The sequence below is a fragment of the Notamacropus eugenii genome, chromosome 4 (assembly GCF_028372415.1).
Source record: "Notamacropus eugenii isolate mMacEug1 chromosome 4, mMacEug1.pri_v2, whole genome shotgun sequence".
In the NCBI taxonomy this organism is placed as follows: Eukaryota; Metazoa; Chordata; class Mammalia; order Diprotodontia; family Macropodidae; genus Notamacropus; species Notamacropus eugenii.
The window spans coordinates 294,695,575-294,718,054 of NC_092875.1; the positions used below are offsets into that span (position 1 = coordinate 294,695,575).

A 22,480-nucleotide genomic window follows, 5' to 3' on the forward strand; every position below is an offset into this window, starting at 1 on the left:
TTAGAGCTATTTCAATTTGCCACTGCAGACCCCATAAATAATATTCAACTTTGGCTTTTTCTCTGACAATTTTGGAATTACCTAAGCAAACCAGCATTCGCAACTAAAAAGAATATAAATTCCATAGTAGTGCCTAATTGACGAGTTTGAACTATCACATTCTTTAACATACCACTTGGGCCTGTAATATCATTTTAACTTTCCAGTTTTTTACATTTTTTTCTATCAAAAATCAATCTTCTCTCCTTCCTAATCCTCTCCCACATCTGAAAAAGAAAGAAAGGAAGGAAACAAGGAAAGGAGGAAGCAAGGAAGAAAGCTTCTGTTACAAATATGCAAAGTAAAGCAAAATAAATTTCTTCATTGACCGGTTCAAAAAAAAAAAAGGACTCATTCTACACTGAGTCTTATTCCTCTCTGTAAGGAGGTACATAGGATATTTCATCTTTAGTCCTCTGGAATCAAGGTTGGTCATTATTGTCTTCGAAGTTGCTTAGTCTTTTTAAATTCTTTTTTTTTTACTATATTGCTGGCATTGCATAAATTGTTCTCCAGAATCTGCTCATTTTAGTTGGCATCAGTTCATACAAGCATTCCAGAATTTTCTGAAACCAAGCCCTTCATTATTTCGTTTTCCCCCAATATATTTTATTTCATTAAATATTTCTCTACTACATGTTAAAAAAAATTTTAACTTTTTTTTGAGTTGTACAAATTCTTTCCCTCCTCCCTCCTTAAGAAGGCAAACAATTTGATATCAATTATAAATATGAAGTCATACAAAATATATTTCCATAATAGCCAGCTTGCAAAACATAGACCAATCTTGCCCCCACCACCCCCCCCAAAAAAACAAGAAAGTTTAAAAAGTATGCTTCAATCTGTATCCAGATTCCATTAATTCCTTCTCCAGAGGTGGATAGCATTTTTCATCACAAGTCCTTGGATTCACTGCATTGCTGAGAATAGCTAATTCTTCCACAGTTGGTCTTCATACAATGTTATGTTACTTTGTTCTCCTACTCAGTGCTGATGAAGCCACACCGATTAGCAACATGATCCTAGGGAGATGGGCTGAACACTTCCATAGTGTTCTCAACAGACCATCATCAATCAATGCTGAGGCCATTGGCCATCTACCTCAAGTTGAAGTTAATCCCTCCTTAGATGAACTTCCAGCTGAAGAAAAGGTTTGAGGCTGCTTTCATCTGGCAAAGCACCTGGTGCTGATTCTATTCCAGCTGAGATTTACAAGGTAGGGGGACCATTGCTCATACAGAAGCTCACTGAAATTTTCCAGGTTATACGGCAAGAAGAAGTTATCCCCCAAGAGTTTAAGGATGCCTCCACTGTCCATCTCTATAAAGGTAAAGGGAATAGATTGTCCTGCAACAATCACAAGGGGGTCTCTCTCTTAGTCATTGGTGGCAAAATTCCTGCTGAGTGATCCTTCACCTGGAAGATGGTCATATATCTGAGAGCCGGGGTGGCTTCAGAAAGGGCCAAGGTACAGTCGATATGGTGTTTGCTGCCCAACAACTCCAGGAGAAATGCCAGGAGCAGAACAGAGGTCTGTACACATTTGTAGATCTGACCAACGCCTTTGACACTGTTAGTCATAAGGGTTTATGGAAAATTATGTCAAAATTTGGTTGCCCAGAGAAGTTCATCAATATTGACATCAATTTCATGATGACATGTTTGCCTGGGTTCTGGATAATGGACAAAGCTCTCGTGCCTTCCCAGTCACCAATGGAGTGAAACAGGGCTGTGTGCTTGCTCCCATGCTTTTTTTAGCATGGTGTTTTCAGCCATGTTGACAAATGCTTTCAATGAGGATGAATACAGCATCAAGGTCAACTTCTGCACTGATGGTAAATTCTTCAATTTGAAAAGGCTACAAGCCAAGACCAAAGTGGAGGAAGTGTTGGTACATGATTTTCTGTTTGCTGATGATTGTGCACTCAGTGTAGCCTCTGAAGCTGAGATGCAACAAAGTATGGATCAATTCTCTGCTGCCTGTGCTCATTTTGGCCTAATAATTAACACCAAGAAAACACAGGTGCTCCATCAGCCACCACCACACCATCCATATGTGGAACCATCATTTACAACAAATGGAGAAGTTTTGAATGCTGAGGATAAGTTCACTTACCTCGGTAGTGTACTTTCCAGGATGTACACATTGACAATGAGGTTGATGCATGCATTGCCAGAGCTAGCTCAGTGTTTGGCAGGCTCCAAAGAAAAGTCTGGGAGAGAAGAGGTATCAGACTGACTACCAGACTGAAGGTCTACAGAGCCATTGTGCTGACCTCATAATTATATGCTTGTGGAACATGGACAGTCTACCAGTGCCATGCCAGGGAACTGAATCACTTCCATTTGAACTGTCCTAGGAAGATTCTGAGGATCACCTGGCAGGATAAGGTACCAGACACTGAAGTCCTTGCTGGAGCTGAACTGCCAGGCATTCAAACTATTTTTCAGAGAGAGCAACACTGAAGGACTGGCCACATTGCTCAAATGCAAAATGTATGCTTGTCAAAAAGACTATTTTACGGAGAACTCACATGGAGCAAACAATCACATGGTGGCCAGAAGAAGCAATACAAGGACACTCTCAAGGTCTTTCTCAAGAACTTTGGATTTGACTGTGTAATATGGGAGACACTGGCACAGGACCGCTCAGCATGGCATGCCCACATCAGATGGGGTGCTGTGCTCTTTGAGCAAAGCTGAATTGAGACAGCACAAAGTAAATGCAGGATGTTCAAATTCAGGATATCCACCCCAAATATTCACATGGACTATCTGTGCCCAAACTGTGGTAGAGCATTCTGAGCTTGTATTGGTCTGATCAGCCACAGTCAGACACACCGAAATTCACTTTATCATGGTGATGTCATTTTGGTCCTCTTCGAAGACGAAGGACAACAGCCAACCAACTTTGTTCTCCTGGTTCTGCTCACTTCACTTTACATCAGTTCACATAAGTTTCCAGGTTTTTCTGAAACCATCCTGCTTATTTTTTTAATAGCACAAGAGTATTCCATTACAATTATGCACCACAACTCATTCAGCCATTCCCCAACTGATGGGCATCCTCTCAGTTTCCAATTCTTCGCCACAACAAAAAGAACTGCTATAAATAGTTTTGTACACATAGGTCCTTTTCCCTTTCCTTTGATCTCTTTGGGATACAGACCTAGTAGTGGTATTGCTGGGTCACAGGGTAAGCAAGTTTATAATAACCCTTTGGCCATGGTTCCAAATTGCTCACCAGAAGGACTGAATCATTTCACAATTCTACCAACATTGTAGTACAATCCCAATTTTTTCATATCCCTTCCAACCTGTCATTTTTCTTTTCTGTCAAATTAGCTAATCTGATAGATGTCAGGCTACCTCAGAGTTAGTTTTAATTTCTTAATTAATTTTAATTTTTCTAATCAATAGTGATTGATATATGTTTTCATATAACTACAGCTTTAATTTCTTCTTCTGAAAACTGCGTGTCCATATCCTTTGATCATTTATCAATTGGGGAGTGACTCATTATTATAAATTTTACTCAGTTCTCTATGATTGTCTCATTTTATTTTCTTGCCTTTTTAAAAAAATATTGCTGATATGGAAATGGAAATGTTTTGAATGATTTCATGTTATAGTTGATATATTGCTTGCCTCTTCAGTGGGTGTGGGAGGAAGGAAGAGGATTTGGAAGTCAAAATTTAAAAAGAACACCCAAAATAAATAAATAATAAATTAGAATGTTAGGAAAAAATCTATTGCTGACTAATGCATCAAATTCAAACTCTACTACTGGTTTGCTCTGACAGTTCTCAATCCAACCCTACCTCCAACTACTATATAACAGAAACAGCCTACTCCAGTGATACAAATCTCAATGCCCCTAGTACAATAAATTTCCATTCCTGTATTTGCTGATGTTTTTTCCCCCACCATCCGGAATGACCCCTTATTTCTTTCCCATGATCTATATATCTCTCCTTTAAAGGATGCCTCTTCCAACTACTCTAATATATTCCGCCTATAATTCCTACAGCATTTAATCATGGAATTTTCAAGTTAGAATCCATTATTTAATCCATTAATTACAGTGGCTATCTAAACCTTTCTAGTCTCCTCAAGCCTTCCATTACATTCATTGTTGCCACCCGCTCAGCTGAGGACTTCACTTTTTCCTTACCAAATAAACTGAGGCCTTTCAAGACATCCCTCTTTGTTTCTCGTCTCCTCACTCAGACTTCTTCCCCGATTATTTGTTCCCTTAGTCATCACAAAAAAAAAAAAAGTAGATTGTCTCCTAGTTATGGCAAATCTATTGATGTCCACTTTTAATCCCCTCCTTTCCCATCTTCTCCAGCAAACTGTTTCAACTCTAATTCTCTCCCTATCTAATCTTCAATTTCTTCTTATCTACTAGCTCCTTCCTAGATGCCTCCAAACACACCCACCTCGCCTACCCATCTTTTGGGGGGAAAAACACAACTCACTAGATCTGAACACCCCTCTCCTCTCCTTGTCAGCTAAACTCCTTGGGAAAACCATATACAAACCATGTTTCTACTCCTTTCTTTTCATCATTTCTAAACGCTGAAATCTGGCTTCCAACATCATTTGACTGACACTACTCTCCAAGTTACCAATAATCTCAATGGTAAACTCTCATGGTCTTTTCTCAAATCTCCATTGCTCCTGAGCATTCTCCAGCTCCTGACATCACTCTCTCCTGATTCTCCTCCTATCTATCTAATCACTTTTCCTCTGTCTCTTCTGTCGCATCTTTATTCAGGTCACATCCATTGAGGAAAGGGAATAAACATTTATTAAGTGCCTACTATGAGTTGGGTACTTTATAAATATTTTCTTGATTCTCACAACTCTGTGAGGTATGCTACTATTATCCCCACTGAAGAAACTGAGGCAGAGTAAGTGACTTGTTCAGGGTCGCTGAACTAGGAAATACCTGAGGATCAATTTGAACTCAGGTCTTCTCAAGTCCAAGCTCAGAGCTCTACCCACTGTATCACCTTGCAGTCTCACTCACCCTCACCCAAGGTTCTTTCCTGTTTTCTCTTATTCCTATACTATTTTGCTCCCACTGATTCAATTATCTCTAAGTATATGATTCCTTGATCTATATAACCAACCCCATTCTCTCTCCTGAGCTAGTCCTCCATCACTGCCTATTGGACACCCTGAATTAGATGTCTCCTATACATCTCAAGCCCAACATGCCCAAAACAGAACTCATATCCTTTCATCCCAAACCCTCCTCTGTTCCTGTCAAAGGTCACTGTACCAATCACAAAATCTTGGCATAACTCTTGACGTCTCACTTTAACTCACCCCACGTATCCAATCTGTTGTTCAATCTTGTTATTTCTACCCTTTATAACCTCTCTTATAAATGCCCCTTGCTCTCCACTCACACAGCTATCAACTTAGTAAAGACCTTCATCACCTCATTCCAATAGTCTTCTTGTTGGTCTCCACACCTCAGTTGTCTTTACTCCAATTTATCCTCCACTCAGCTGCCAGAGTGACTTTGCTAAAGTGCAGATCTGACCATGTCACTCCTTACTCAAATCCAGTGGTTTCCCATTACCCACAGGATCAAATATAAAATTCTCTATAAAACCCTTCACAACCTGGCCCCTTCCTACCTTTACAGTCGTATTACACTTTATTCTTCCCCTCTTCCCTACGCCACACAAGTAGGGACTTCCCTCTGAGATTCTTTTCCATTTACACTGAATATATCTTATATGTAACAGTTATTTGTATGTTGTCTCTTCTATTAGAATGTGAGCTCCATGAGAGTAGGGACTACTTTTCCCCTTCTCTGTATCCGCAATACTTGGCACAGTGTCTGATATATATATGCTTGGTAAATGCTTGTCGACTAAGCGGTCTTATAGATCTAACTCAACATTTTCATATTAGAGATTAACAAACTGAGATCAGAAAAATTAAATAACTTGTTCCAAGTTCACAAATAGTTAATATCTTCAAAATGTTTATTTCTAAATAGATCATAAAACTCTTGATATGGTCTGCATTTAGGGACCTGGTGCAAAAATCTAGAAAAATTAATAAGGTAGGAAAGAAAGTAGAAACAATTTGTCTTCCCCCCAGGATTTTTGACAGAAACATAGTCATATTACTGAATTTTTCTAGGTCTACATATCCAAGTGTTCCAAAAACAAATTATACATAATGTATTTTTTGCTGCTAAACAAAAGTTATTTTAGATCAAGGACACTTAAATGAGGGGGAGGCTGCAATGATTCTTTTCTTGCCCCACTTCTCCCAAAGTTTTAACATAACTTCAAAAACACCATAAAGTTTCTTATACTATCAGAATGAAGCTAACTGTACAAGTATAGGATGGATAAATCATCTGCAGAGTTCAGGGGTTCTTTTGCCTTTTATTTTATCTCAGTGCCTGGCTCATAACAAATTCTTTGCTGCTGCTGCTGCTGCTGACTGACTAACTAGCATGTGAAGAGGGTGTGGGGTTTTCAGGGAACTCAGGGAATCAATGTTACCCAAAAAAGCTAACAAGAGCTTGGAGTATTTGGCAAGCACTGTTTGAAAAGACACTATACAACTCACATGCAGTGACTGTTGAAGAAACTAATTCTAGATTCTCTATATTCCAATCCAGAAAACATCCTCAATCATTATTACTGTTTTGTTGAAGAGTCTACTTTAGGTAAATTGCTTTAATGAGTTCCAACTTCTCCCAAAAACAAAGACTTCTTTTTAATACTAATTTTCTATGCATCTTGTTGTATAGAGTAGGGGACTGAGAGACTGGGGAAAAAAATCTCTCAAGAAACAAAAAATGAGCATCACATGGCGAGTAACAGAGAGGAACAAGGTGAGTGTGAGTAGGCTGCCACATATAACAAATAAGAAACTTTGAAGAGCTGGAATAAAGGGTGTTAGGGAAATATATCAAAAACATTTTTAAAATATGGTCTTTATAGTTTTAAAACATGACAAGTGGTAGTAATGTGTAGAGAGACTGTGTTCTCCACTAATATCTTGATGTCAGAGGAAAGTGAAGAAGGCCTATCTCCCAGGATATCAAGTGGAGTCCCGAAAAGAATTTATGGGAAGCGATAAACTGGAGTCCCAAAAAGAATTTATGGGAAGGGATAAACAAGATTTGCACAAGATGGGAAGCCATGGATGAGTTACAATCTGAATCATTAGAAGAAACATTCAAATCTATTAGACATATTTTTATGAGTAATTCTGGTAACAGTAGAAAGAACACAGGGCTATGATTCAAATCTGGGTTACAGTCTCAACATTACCACTAAACATATGAACTTAGGCAAGACATAACCTCTAGTAGAATAAGGAAGTTGGGTTAGGTCATCTTAGAGATCAGTTCCTAAGTGTAGAGATTCAAATTAGCTCTCAAAAAGGACATATCAAGTTTTACTATATATCATCCATGTCTTTTATTCTAGATGTTCTTTTTTTAAATCTTGAAAAATGCATACGATATAATTATAAACCAATTAAAAGCTATTTTTCCTCTTCTCAGTTATTAAACAAGATATTGTGGATACAAAGATTAAAAAAAAGGAATCCCTAACCTCAAAAAGCTTATTTTAACTGCAACATCTGAGAAAGTAGAAAACAGTCATGAAAGAGGAAAGGATAATTTTTTTACTGCTGTTCAAGAGCTATTTGGTCTATAAAGTATAGTATTAAGGAAGATTTTTGGTTACTTGACAATACTGATGGGTCAATTAAAAAAAAATTGGAGAGCTATTTGTATTTTCATCCCAATCTCACTTCTGAGGTAGAATGGTTCATACATTGTAGCCTATAATAAACACAACTGTTTAAAGAGTAGTTAATATCTGGAATATAAGTCAATAAAAACTTCCATAAACAAAGGCAGCAAATTAATTCAGCTTCCTTTAGTTGTGAAAAGAACAGTGGCAAACTGTTCATACCATTTTATCCAGCAATCTTAATCCCATTAAAAGATCAACAGTTCATGGAATTGAGATCTATGCTATGTGTATAAAAACATTCAAAACAGAGTTTTTGTGGTAGCAAAGATTTGCAAATTGAGGGTATGCCCAATGAGTGGGCAATGGTGGGATGAAATGTAGTATATAATACAAAAGAATATTATTTTGCAGTAAAAAATGTCTTATCTGAACTGATACAGAAATATAACCAAGAAAACAACACTCACAAAAAACACAATCATGTAAATGAAATGAAGACTAAAAGCTAAATCTCTAAGAAACTAATAACCAATCTTGTTCCTGCAGAATGGATAAAGAAGTACACTTCTCCTCATTCATAAAAATAAAGTTCCCATATACACCAAAATACTTATGGCAGCACTTTTTATAAGAGCAAAGAATCAGAAACAAAGTAGATGATCCTAATTACGGAATAGTTAAACAAATTGTGGCACATGAATGTAATATACTATTACTAGGCTGGAATGACAGATATGATAAATATGGAGAATAAAAAGATTTCTACAAGTTAACATAGGACAAGGAAAATAATACACAAAATATAAACAGAAAAAAGCACAAAACAATCATAAGTGAATGTTGCAAAATTATTAAGAACAAGTAAGGCTGCAAAGAGAAGAGATATGAGAAGATACCCCCACATCACTTTTTCGCTGGAGTGAAAGGTTCATAAGCATGGAACATTGCACATATTTTTGGATTTTAAAAAATATGTATTGATCAGTTGTGCTGATATTTCCTCTTCTTTTTCATTTTCTTTAAAAATATTTATTATATGGGATGGGGGAGAATAGTAGGAGAAATTTTGGTGGTGTAAAAAAACCCAAAAGGCATCAATAAAAATTTATATTCTCTTTCTCTTTGAAGAGGTAGAGCACTGTTAGATGAGATCAGTCCTTTTGTAGGTTACTTTCTTTTTAACAAGAGAAAAGTTCAATGTTTGGAGGAGGTGGGAAGAGATAATATCTGGAAATGACTGATGAAAACATGACACCATTAAACCTTTTTTAAAAAGGAGAAAAAGAAGAAGGAAGGAAGGAAGGAAGGAAGGAAGGAAGGAAGGAAGGAAGGAAGGAAGGGAGGGAGGGAGAGGGAGGGAGAGGGAGGGAGGGAGGAGAGGCTACTGGGGATAGAAATTCACCATACAGTAAGTTGTAGCTCTTGTCCTTAGGAAAAAAAAAAAATTCAATTCAGCAAGTATATATTAAACCTCCACTATTTGTACTGTATTAAGGACTGGGAATACAAAAACTAAAACTAAACAGCTCCTGTTTTCAAGGAGGTGTGGAATATACAAGTGGAGAATACAACACAGATACAGATAAATGAATACAAGATGCAAATATCAAAATAAATACAAAGTAAATCGGGGGAGGGGGAGGTTGAGGAAAAATACTGCAGGTTTCAGGAAAGACCTTGTGAAGAATCTTACACAAAGCTGTGCCTTGAAAGGAGTTAGGGATGTCACAGCACTGAGGTGAGGAAGGATCAATTCCAGACATACATCTAATTTGTATTGTTTTTTCTTACCTTACTAATGGTCTGTTGAAAGACTGGAAGCAGCATGTGCCAGGTAAGTCAAACTACCACTACCCTGACCACCATCTCCCTACAGACCCTGAGGGAGACAACCCAGGACACTGAGCTTGAGAGCCTTGGGAATAGCTTTGTCCTCCAAACCACCAGACCTGCTTCCAGCCCAGCCCCCACAGCCATTATTAAGGAGAGAAATCCTTATGGAAAGGGGGCTCACTTTCCTCATCATCCACAGATGCTGACCAACTGACACTAAAAGGCAAAGAAGCACAGATTACTTTGATAGGATAGTGGAAAGAGTGCCAGGCCTGGAGTAAGAAAGGCCCAAGTTAAATCCAGTCTCAGACATTTACTGGCTGTGTGACCCTTGGCAAGTCACTGAAGTTCTTTGCCTCATTTGTAAAATGTGGATGATAATAGTGCCTACCTCCCAGGGCTATTGTGAGGATCAAATAAGATAAGAATAGTAAAGTAAAATAGTCACTGACCCACAGTAAGCACTATATAAATGTTAGTTATCATCATCGCCATTACTGTTATTAATGACAGCAACTCCCCACCCCATTCAGCCAAGACCACCAGTCCTACTTCCAGCCTCGCCTTCACAGCCATCACCCAAGTAAGCAACTCCTGAGGAGAAGGGGACAGCCACCTTTATTGACTGTCAACTAACTGCCACACAGAAGTCAAGCCAGCATGGCTGAAACAGGAAGGCACTCCGAGGGAACTAGAAGGCAACATGTGTCCGGTAAGAAACCACCAGCACCACCACCTTAACTACCATCTTCCCTTAGACTCTGGTGTAGACATCCAAGGACCGTGAACCCAAGACCACTGGGAGTAGAACTGCTGCCAGCAAGGTCTCATCCTGGGAAACAGCCAGGTGGAGATACAGCCTGGCAACTGCTCTTACAAGTGCTCCAGTCACACTTACTAAAAATCCAGAAAGGAAAGTCTTGACACCAAAGTCCATGATCCAGCCAAATAGTTCGGTGCCAGAAACTGACATTTTATCAGTGGCAATTACATTAAAGAAGCATTAACATCTGCTTTGCCACTGCACCCTAAGGACCATGGGACTTTTTCATGTGGCTTTTTCTGCTGAAACCTTCCAGATGTGTTGTCTCCTCCATCAGAATGGGAGTTCCTTTAGAACAGGAACTGTCTTACTTTTTTTTTTTTACTTATATCCAGAATGCTTTGGTACTTCATAAATGCCCTGTTGCTTCTTTCTTTCCTTCCTTCCTTCATCCATTCACCTGAATATTTCTGTAACTTGAATGGATCCAGTTAACTATGTTTTCCCAAGGGTCTATTGTAGATTTGTCACAGGACCAATACCTTTGGCATTTAGGTCATATCTCTAATATTTAAGACTTAATGGTTATAGATATTAAAATATTTAGTAGCTGCATCACTTATGAATAGTCAAGTGTTACCTGTACTGAACTTCTAAAATGGCTAGCATGGTCATCTTGAGAAATAAACTCATCTTTAGATGGGGCAGCTGGCAAATTCTAGCTGAACTATGAGCATTCTTGGTAATTTATAAAGACAATCTTTTATTTGCTAAACCAGACATTATTTCCCTGCACAAAGTCAAAAGAAAAACTTAATTAAGTTGTAGTGGTGTTTACTAAGTCAAATAAACATAAGACTAAAGTATATTTCAACATTAAGATCCTGAACAGATTAAACTGACCATCAATTAGTAAGCTTGAGTGGGAAGTTTGATATAATTGTGTACTCTATGACACAAACAATACAATTATCAGTAAATATAGCCAGGAAGGTGACTGCAAAGTCAGTCTTAACAAAAAATATTATGTTGGGAGTTGTGTTGCAAACCAAAGGAATGGCTATAACACAGGTCGATTTCCTCATCTTTGCTCAGTGTTATTCTTCCAAAAGTTGATATAAAACATTTTAGGTATATAATATAATATAATACAACCTAAAGAAATTTAATAAAAACTGATATTTAGAGAGAACTTTGAGGAGTGCAAAGTACTTTATCTCAACTCGTTTAAGCATCTCAATTCTGAAGTGGAGATAATCCATACTTTGCATAATGTGGAAACTGAGACTCAGGAAGAATAGGTTAATAATATAAATATTCTCGACTAATTGGCTTTTAAATCCCTACACAACCTGGATCCAACTTAATTTTCCAGCCTCATTACACATCATTCCCCTTCTACTCCAGCTTCCTGGATGCTTTTTACAAATTGCATCCTATCATCCATCTCCACTCCTTTTCACTGACTGGCTATCCCCCCATCTCCATACTTCTTCACTGGTCATCCCCCATGCCTGAAATGCACTCCCTCCTAACCTCTACTTCAAAGAATCCCTTCCTTCAAATACTCAAATCAAGCACACCAATTCTACATGAAACCTCTCCCAATCCACGCAAATTCTACAGGCTCCCTAACTACCTTGCACCTCTTTACATGCTGTCCCCATCGTGAAATATAAACTTTTTAAGTGCAAGGATTGTCTCACCTCTGTCTGTTCAAGTTTGACATCTAATCAGTGCTTAATCAACATTTGATTGATCTGCTCTTACAGACTGCCACAGGAAGATTTTTATGCATAGTTTTTAATTCAATAAATTACCTCAGTACTTGCCTATATTTACAAAATACTTAGACTGGCATGTCATAGGTGCTCTATAAATCCTTATTCCCTTCCATTTCTGAATCACCTACTATACAAGACACAAAAATGAAACAGGCCCTGCCTTCAAAGCAAAGAGTGTACTCTAAAAGGGAAAAACAAGTATACAAATTCAAATTCAAACTTTTGTGGAAAAAAAATATTTTTGGACAGGGGAGAAAAATCAGGTAGAATATGAAGGTGAGAGTCATCATCTTAAAACATGTCCAAGCAATAATTGAAGGGGAGGGGCAGAAAAGAAAAATAACCATTAGCAATTTTTTCCTGTTCTGATTTTTCATTTCTAGACTGCTTCAAAACAAGATTAATTCACATCTACCAGTACTATTTGCAAGATAAATGCACCCAAAGGAAAATGAAAAATGGAAAGGAAACAGGGTGGGTGAGGAAAGAACAGAAGAAAGGAAAAGAAGCCTCTACTTCCACTCAGGGACATCCATTCTACAAAGTACCTTCATATCATACTTATTGATATAATTAAGTAACAGAAGGATAAGGGGTGCCCCGTTTTTCAATCTCATACATTAGAACCCAGATTAATGTACATATGTGTATATATATATATGTATGTATAATGTGTGTATACATAAAATAAAGTATATGTGTATACATAAAATTTATATTATCCTATATATATGCACATATAAAATGTATATATTAGTGTGTGCGTGAGTGTGTGTGTGTATATTACATTCCGAGAAAAGGTGACAATTCTCCTCTGGTAGAAAAAGAAAAAAAAATTTACCTCAAGTTATTGTATCAGCACAGAGATTCTGGCTAGTTTATGTGAATAAGTTAACATAGTTAATACAAGGAGGAAAGTTTGACATCAGGTTCTTAAAATATGACATAAAATATATTAAAACCCTAACTATGAACATTAAACAAATACATCAAACATTAAACAAATAATTAAAAATTAAACTAAAACCTAAAAAAAGTCATTACGTGTTATTTGCTATTTTTTTAGGGAAAAATCCGGAAGTAAATTTCACACTTGCTTTATAATGATCACAAGACATAAAATATAGGTACTCCACTGGTAGCATATAATAAACCCAAGTAAATAAACTTCCATTAGATCTAGCTTCCATCAGATCTTTGTCAAAGATATTTTTTGGCAGCTGAAATTTAAGTTACACTAATGACTGCTTTTACTACTGCAGCATATTCTTAGAAGCTGAACATTTAACCATTTACATACTGGAGCTGATGTTATATCTAGAATATTCTCAAATGACTCACTGTTCCCTAATATTATACACAATCTCCAGTTTTTATTTAGTACTATGAAGACATGGGGCTACAGAAGTAGGTCACCCTAACTATTCCAAGACTGCAGTAATTCAATCGAAGGAAGCAATGTTATACCCCCTCAAAATACCTTCCTCAAGAAAAATGAAGCAAAAAAAAAAAGTTTAAAATTCACAAGCATTTGTTCAAACAATAGTTTCAATTGCTTGATATTATTTTTTTAACTTGAACATAATTCTAAACTAAAAAACATCTTTAAAATTTAACCATGTCTTCTGAATTACTTTTACCAAACTTCTTACGTGGAAATACTATATTCACGCAGTTATCTACAATGGGGAATATGAAGATACATAATAGGCTACATATTAACAACTAGGTACTGAAAGCTAATTATCAATAAAAGACAATATTTAAATCTTCCATTGACCATTCAACAAACATTTAAATGGGAAGTGTGTGCCCAGAAAACCATATTCAATATTCTGATGGATTAAAGATACAAGATGTCAAACGAGATGCTCTGAATCTCCTTTGAGAAACTGCTGTTAAATGGAGGGAGGGAAATGGGTCAGCAGTGGAAAGAGAGGGAGGAGTCAAGGGAAGTTCGGTTTGTTAAACACCCAAAGGAGACCTGTGGATGTCTGAAAGTAAAAAAGGATCCAGTAGGGTAAGAAAATGACTTATCTAGAGAGAGCACACTCATTCACAGTGCAAAGAATTATGATAATATCCTACTGCAAATTATAATAGGAAAAACTTCAGGATAGGGAATGGATCTATGTGCTCACTGGTGTAGATAAGTACTAGTGAGAAATTTCTACCAATGAAAATTAGCACCTCCTTCTTTGATCCTTACAACAACCTTGTGAGGTGAATGCAATTACTATCCCCATTTTACACTTGAGGAAACTGAAGCAGACAGAGGTTAAATGACTCACAAAACCACACAGCTCTAGTATAAGGTAGCATTTGAACTCAGGTTTTCCTAACTCAAAGTTCAGCATCTGAGGTGCTGAAAATGGTGAATATTAGAGGAGCATGGGAAGACTGGCATACTAATTCACTGCTCATGAAGGAATGAACTGGTCTAACTATTCTGGAAAACAAGTAGGAACTATGTCCACAAAAAGTCAATTGTTCATTCCTTTTGACTCTGCAATACCACTAACTACCCCTGTAACGCAAAAAGTTCAAAGACAGAGTGAAAAAACCTACATGCACAAAAATATTTATAGCAACACTTTTTTGTTGTAGCAGAGAACTGGAAAAGAGTGAATACCTATCAAATGGAATATGGCTGAAGAGGTTGTGGTATATAATATAATATTACTGAGCTGTAAGAAATGACAAAATTAATTCAGAGAAAGTGGCATAGAAAACATGAATTCTTGCAGAAGGAAATGAACAGAATCTGGAGAACAGATTATATAATAACAACAACATTGTAAAGAAAAATAACTTTCAGAGAAATAATAACTACGTTCAATGCAAAAGTCAACTATGATTCCAGAAGACTGATGAGGACTGATGGTGAACCACACTGTCTATACCTCTTGACAGTGAGGTTATAGACACAAGATGCAGAAGACATACATTTTTGGACAAAGCCACTGTGGGGCTATGGTTTGCTTGATTGTGCATTTAACAAGGGGTTTTGTTTTTCTTTTTTCAAATGGGGGAGGGGAATGGAAGGGAAAGGAGAACTAGAAAATAAGGCTGCCAAAAGAAAAGGTCACTGAAACATTTTAAAAAATACACATTAGAAAACACAAAAAAGTAGGACATCTTTGAAAGTTACATGCCCAATTTAATTGTAAACTTACACGGGAAAGCAAACTATATGTTAACAGCCTCACAATTTCATGTGCAATCTTCTTTTGTTCTACTTGTAAGGGAATGCTCTTTTTATTTGCTATTTCATTTCAGAAGAAAAAAAAGAAATGGGCAGAACCAGGACAGATTACATAATGACAATAATGTAAAGAGAAATAATCTTGAAAGATTTAACTCTTTATCAACGAATGCAGTGACTAATCATGACTCTGAAATACTTAACAATGAAGCACACTTCCCAACATTTAGGGGAAAGAAGGAGTAGAGTTAGTGTATAATGATAGACTGCCCCCTAAAAAAATGTAAAAATACACAAAAAGAAAACGAAGTCCAGGAAAAAAGGGGGGCAATTGATAACAATCTTATTACATTTCATAAAAGGATAGTGGATGAGCTTATTGACTTGGATTCCACCATTAACTCACTGTGACACCTAAACTAATGTCCTTGCTATCTGTGTCTTCTATAAAAACAGATTAATTACATCTTTTTGAGAGGATCAAATGAGTAAATGTGAAAACATTTGATGAAAATGTTACAGAAATTAGCAGTTAACAATTACATATAAACAGAATGCTAATGTACATACCACACACTCACACATGTGCACAACAGATGGTTTAGACAATGAAGCATTGGGCCTGGAGTCGGGAGACCCAAGTTCAAATCTGATTTCTAAGACTAATTATTAGCTTGTGTGAGCCTGGGCAAGTCACTTAACCTCTATTTGCCCTAATGCACTGGAAATGGAAATGGCAAACCACGCCAGAAAGTTTGCCAAGAAAACCTCAAGGATAGTCCTGGCATGCTGCGGTTCACAGAGTCAAGAGGAGTCTGACAACTGAACAACAAAAGGACATATAGCCCTTTCCTCCTCAAACCATATAATCTCACCTCCCAACCGGACTCACTGATTCTAGTCTTTACTGTCTTGGGTCTTTCACATCACTAAAAAATACAGAGCTTAAGACACAGCTCAGACTGTATCACTGCCTTGCTCAAAAACCCGCAATGTCTCCCTACTGTCTCTAAGAGAAAACACAAATGCCTAAGCTTGGCTTATTTAAAGCCCTTCACCATCTGGCTCCAGCCTCTCTATAGATAGGCTTACTTCACATCACTCTGCTCCCTCTACCACCTCCTTGCTTTTGGCACAGACTATCCCAAATGCCCAGATTTTTACTTCCTCTTCACCTCTACCAATCAGAATCCTTAGCTTCTTTCACGGTTCAATTCTGGTGTCACCTTCAAAGGGAGATCTTTCCCAATCCCCCCCCTCCCAAGTTGGTAGTGTTCTCTTCCAACTCAAAATAACTTTATCTACTCATCTATTAAAACAGAGTATCCCTTAATAGAATATAAACTCCTTGGAGGTAAGGACATTTCATTTTGTCTTTGTATTTCCTGCAACTAGTACACTGTTTTGCATGAGCAGACACTTTTAAAAATGCTTGTTGATTTGAATTGTTGAATGAAATAGAACTGAAAAGAACCTTCAACAAAGTATGTATTGGGCTTAATTTTCTTTCCAGTACATGCACAGATTAGAAAACTATTCCATCATGATACCTGTAGGAACCATGGCCTGGTATGCCTTTATGTACGTAGAAATGGACAACATAGCTTTCCCATATGCGTGACACACTCACAATGTAGATATGTTTCACCAATGACAAAAAAAAAAAAAATACTTGAATCAGCTTTCTAGAGAAAAATACTTAATAACAAATTTCCAGTTATTATTACCCATGTATCAGCTGAAAATTTGAACCTAGCCTATAAGAGTATAAACACCCATCTGATAACAACCTTCCCCCTTTGAGAACTAATTCATTTGGACCCCTACTCTATTCCAATCAGTAGTAATCAGTTTGATATTCTATATAAGTCATATAGGGTCAGATAGGTTCTGATAGTGGGCCTCAAATTTTAATGTAACATTCACTACTTGTTTATCAAGTTATAAGGCTCACTTGCACAATCACAAGAATGCAGACAAAGATATTTCCATCCTGTTTTACTCAAATTCCATGTCCAAAGCCAGCATAGGTGGGATGTCTTGATGCTTTGTAAAGTCCCCCAATTTATTTTTGTACCTCCAGACCATTCTCTCTTGTCCAGCACAAACAGGTGACCATCTTATGACCACTTAATCAGTGGAGATATCCCATGCTTCACCTAACCTGTGACCCTCCTGCTAATAAGTCATTTTTGGCCCTCAAGAGCAAGGTCTATCAACTATTAAGATTCTATATTTTGCGCATTGCCTCTTTTGCATATTTTGTTGTCAAACCCTATAAAAACAAGGTACTAGAAGAAGGGGGTGTCTCAGATTGTGAGAAGATCTGAGGTCCACTTCATTAGAGGGGACCATGGACCCATTAATAAAGTGCCATTGGCTCAGAGCTCTGCCTCAGTCTCTTTTATTGTAGGTTGGACAGTTTTAGTCCTCACACACCCTTAAACTTCACAAAGCATCTTGTTCTCCAACATCCAAATGCAGGTCCCTAATACCCTATATTATACCTATAAGAGCATATTAGTTCTCAACTGGATAAACTCCTGGAAAACAGAGACTTTCTTATTTACATTATGGATCTCCCCCAGCAAAACAGGAACTAAATAAATATTCACTGTATTTTACTGTAAATATATGTATGTACATACATGGATCTACAGTAAACAAAAGAGAAAAGTGGTTCCTTCTAGGACTCAGTTGCATATGAAGAAGGAAGAAAAAATAAATACAATTCGCAGAATCTCAGAAAGATTCTGTGCCGTCTATTATCCAAAACAAACCTTGACAAGGAGTACTACAGTTAATACACCACAGAACACAATGTCTCCTGAGAATTCCTATTGTTCGTTTTCCTTTCCACAAGTCTAAATTTACAATTCTGCAATTTCTACCCCTTGCTCCCAGTACTGCCTCCTAAGTTCAATCCTTTTTTAAAAGAGGACTGCTCAAACACTGAATATAGCTATTAATTCCTCCTAATCTTCTCCAGGCTCCTCAGGGTCATCAACCAATCTTCATAGAGCATGCTGTCAAGACCATCATAGTAACCTTCCTCTAGATTCAGTGTCATTCCTAAAATGTGATGACCAAAACTGAACATAGCAGTGCATTCACAGTCTGCCCTCATCAAACCACGTTTGAACTATTATCTCCTTAATCCTGGACATTATTCTTCTCTTAATATAGCCTAAGGTTGCATTACCTTTTTTGATTGCCAGATCATACTATCACTCATAATGAGCTTACAATCCATTAAAAAACCATCTCTATGTACCCAGTCACATTTCCCCATTTTATCCTTATGCAGCTAACTTTTTGAACTCAGGTGCAGCCTCCCTGGGGCACCCCACTAAGGCCTTCCTTCTAGGATGAAATCAAACCATTAAATGATTATTCTGAGTCTGATTATTCAACCAGCTCAAAATCCAACTAACTGTAATATGGTCTAGCTCAGTGGCATCAAATGCAAATAGGACCAGGATCCCTGAAGGATATATATTGACTTAGAATACACAAATTAATATTATCTATGGTTGTCAGGGAGTTTTTATTTGGTTTTTTTTTTGTGTGTCAAATATTTCCAAACTACATTTTAATCTGGTTCTGGAGTTTTGTATAAGGGTCCCAAGTTTGATACCTCTGCTCTAGTTCACATCTCTATCTCTTCCACAAAAACACTATGAAAGAATCTATAAAATACCTGGCTAAAACCTAACTAGGTAAACTAGATCTACAGCATTACCCTCATTTACTAGTCTAGTAATAACCCTGTCAAAGGAATTAAGATGAGTTCAGTATGACTTGTTCTTGATGAAGCTATGTTCTTTATAATCATTATTTCTCATTCTAGATGCTATTCCTTTAATGATACTTTCTAAAAAGGAATTTAAATCAAGGTCACACTTACAGTCAACAGATTTCATTCCCATTTCCAAAAAAGGGAAAAATATTTGTCAGACCATATTATCAGAATAATTTTCCCATTTGGCAATTTAGTGTCAGGCTCTGTATACACACTTGTTTACTAACATTGGAAATTAGCCGTGCAATGAACTAGAAAAAAAGGTTTAAGGTGACATAAGAGTGACCAAATAAAATAAGTATAGCTGTCTTCATACATATTTTTAGCTCTATTACAAAAACATGGTAATGAGGCTAAGATCATAGGTATGATTCTCATGTGACCCAATTAGCTTCCATCTATTTCATATTCAGATTTTAACTCCAAAGCCCTAGCCAACTATCTTGCAAATGCCATGCTGACGGTCACAAGAGGGACAGAATCCAATCAACAAATACTCCTTCAAAAACACAACACAACCTACCAATGATGGATCAAATAACTATCTTCATGGATGTAGAAATGGCCACACATTATGAAGAATTAAATTTTAAATGAGAAAAAATTTACAATTAAAATTATCTTTGACAATTATGCTATATCAAACAATAAGCTGTGCCTACATACTTACAACTTAACTCACATGAAAATTCAAGGAAAGCTAGTTTATCAGATAAAGCAGAGAGCCAGCTGTGCTACTTTCAAAATCTGCTTTTGTTTATTATAATTAAAACACTTTCAAGATAAAAACACAAGTATATCAGTACCATTTCAAGTGATTAGCTTAAGGCATATGAGGGAACATGTCAAAATTATTTTTTGATATTTCAAAATCAAAAGACTTTGAAGAAAAGCATTTATTAAGCACCTACTATGTGCCAGGCACTGTGCTAAGTGCTTTACATGTATTATTTCATTTGATCCTCACAACCCTGTGAAGCAGTAGTGTTATTATCCCCATTTTACAGTTGAGAAAAAGGACAGAGATTAAGTGACTTGCCCATGTTCACACATCTAATAAGTGTATGAAGTAAAATCTGAACTCAGATCTTCCTGATTCTAAGCCCAGAGCCGTAATTTGGCTAACTAACTGCCTGTAGTTTTCTTAATGTAACTACTGTCCCTAATAAAGACTGATCTTTAGATCAATTTTGAGCAGAGAAAAAAATATTATTTTTCATGGTGGTAAAGAACTGGAAACTATGGGAGTGCCCATAAATAAAGGAATGGCTAAGAAAATAATGTTATATATCATATAATATATAAATTATATGAAAATGAAGCTGTGTTACATGAACACAATGGCATACTACTATACTATAAGAAATGAAGGGACAATTTCAGAGAAAACTTGTAAGATCTGTATAAACTGACGCAGTAAAATAAGCTGAACTAGGAAAGCATTTTATATAATAACATTATAAAGAAAAATAATTTTGAAAGACTTAGGAACTCTGATCAAAACAATGACCAATGACAATTTCAGAGGACCAGCGATGAAGCCAAGGAAATAAAGGTCCTTGTCACAATTCCATGGATGAAGTTGGTCAAGTACTTTGATCTTCTTTAGGCTTAGTTTCCCTTATCTTTTACTTGTGATAGTAATCATGGCCTTCCTTTTAGGGCTGATCTGACTATAAAATGAATATATTAGCACAGACTTTAATATATTCCAGGCAAAATAGAAACTGTCTGGTCTTCAGGATATCTGATTTCTTAAATGACACTTATTTGTACTACATATTTTTACACAGTGGTATATTTTTAGGAACTTTTCCATAAGCCTGACTTTGGTGAGGCTAAATTTACTGGGTGTTAAGTAATATGACTGATTTGTTGATATGTGAATACCTTAGCCTAATAACATTTATTACCCTGACTTATCACTGGTTTTCAACTTAAGCACATATCAATTCTTTAAAAGTCCAAATTTTTAAGTTTCTTTATGTAAAACAATGATTGCATTGCAGTCTTAGGCAGAAAAGAAAGACATTTATTTTTAAAACATCAATGTTGACAAAATAAACATGTGAGATAACATGCAATGATTCACTACATTTCATACATTTCCAGAGTTTGGTTTTATTAAAAGTCTGTATTCAATACCAAATTGCACAAAACATATACTTGTAAAACTGACTTAAGAAGGCAAAATACAGCAGCTTTCTTGTGAGCTACTACATCTGAGGAATGTGATTTAGAGCTGGAAGACATTTCATGTCCAACTCCTTCATTGTACAAATAAAGAAAGTGAGCTGAGGTACAATGAGACAAGGTCACACAAGAGGTGCTAGGGTTTGAACTAGTCTCCTGACTCCAGATCCAGGGTTCTTTCTTTCCACTATAACATGCCAGTTTCTTTCAGAATGTTGAGACAAAAGTAATTTTCCTATAATTTATTGTTGCTGTTGTTAAAGTCATTTTGAGATGTCTCTGACCCCATCTGGGGTTTTCCTGGCAAAAGATACTGGAGTGGTTTGCCATTTCCTTCTCCAGCTCATCTTACAGCCGAAGAAAGAGGCAATTAATTGATTTGCCCAGGGTCCCAGAGCTATTAAGTGTCTGAATCAGGATTTGAACTCAGGTCTTCCTGACTCCAGCTCCAGCACTCTATCCACTGTGCCACTTGGCTGCCCCTTTCTCATGATAGGCAGCTCTTATACTGGACTTAATCCATAGTTTAAATTGCTTTTGGTAAATTGAAGACCTATGTATTTTTTTTTCTGTATTTAACTTTAATTCAAATTAAAATTGAAGAAAAAAAAGAAAAGAAAGTGAAAAGAAAAAAGCAACAATAAAAAAGGCACCTACCATGCAACTTAGGGTTTGTTACAAGTAACCAGATAAACTTAAAAAACGTGTCAGATATGTCTTTTGCTATGGAGTACTGATCAAATAAAAATGTTTCTTGAGGCCACCTTGCAAAGTACTGTGGGAGATACAAAGTATAACACATGTTCCCTATCTTTAAGAAGCTTATAATTTAGTTAGTCAGATAACACAAAGGAAATAGCTGAACAAAAGATAAAGTAGTTCAAGACTGCAAGGCAGTCTACATGAAAAGAGATATGTTTTGCTGTTGTTCAGCCATTTAATTGTGTCCAACTCTTTGTGACCTCATGAACCATACTGTCCCTGAGGTTTTCTTGGTAAAGTTCCTGTAGTGGTTTGCATTTCCATCTTCATTGGATTAAGGCAAAAGGAGGTTAAGTGACTTGCCCAGGGTCACACAGCTAACAAGCGTCTGAGGCCACATTTGAACTC

The 22,480-nt window shown here is 36.7% G+C and overlaps 1 protein-coding gene across 5 annotated transcripts in view; it reads right to left on the bottom strand.

The window, feature by feature from the left end:
- UBE2W (ubiquitin conjugating enzyme E2 W) overlaps positions 1-22,480 on the bottom strand; it is an 84,326-nt gene that overhangs the window by 51,256 nt on the left and 10,590 nt on the right. The window lies entirely within an intron of this gene.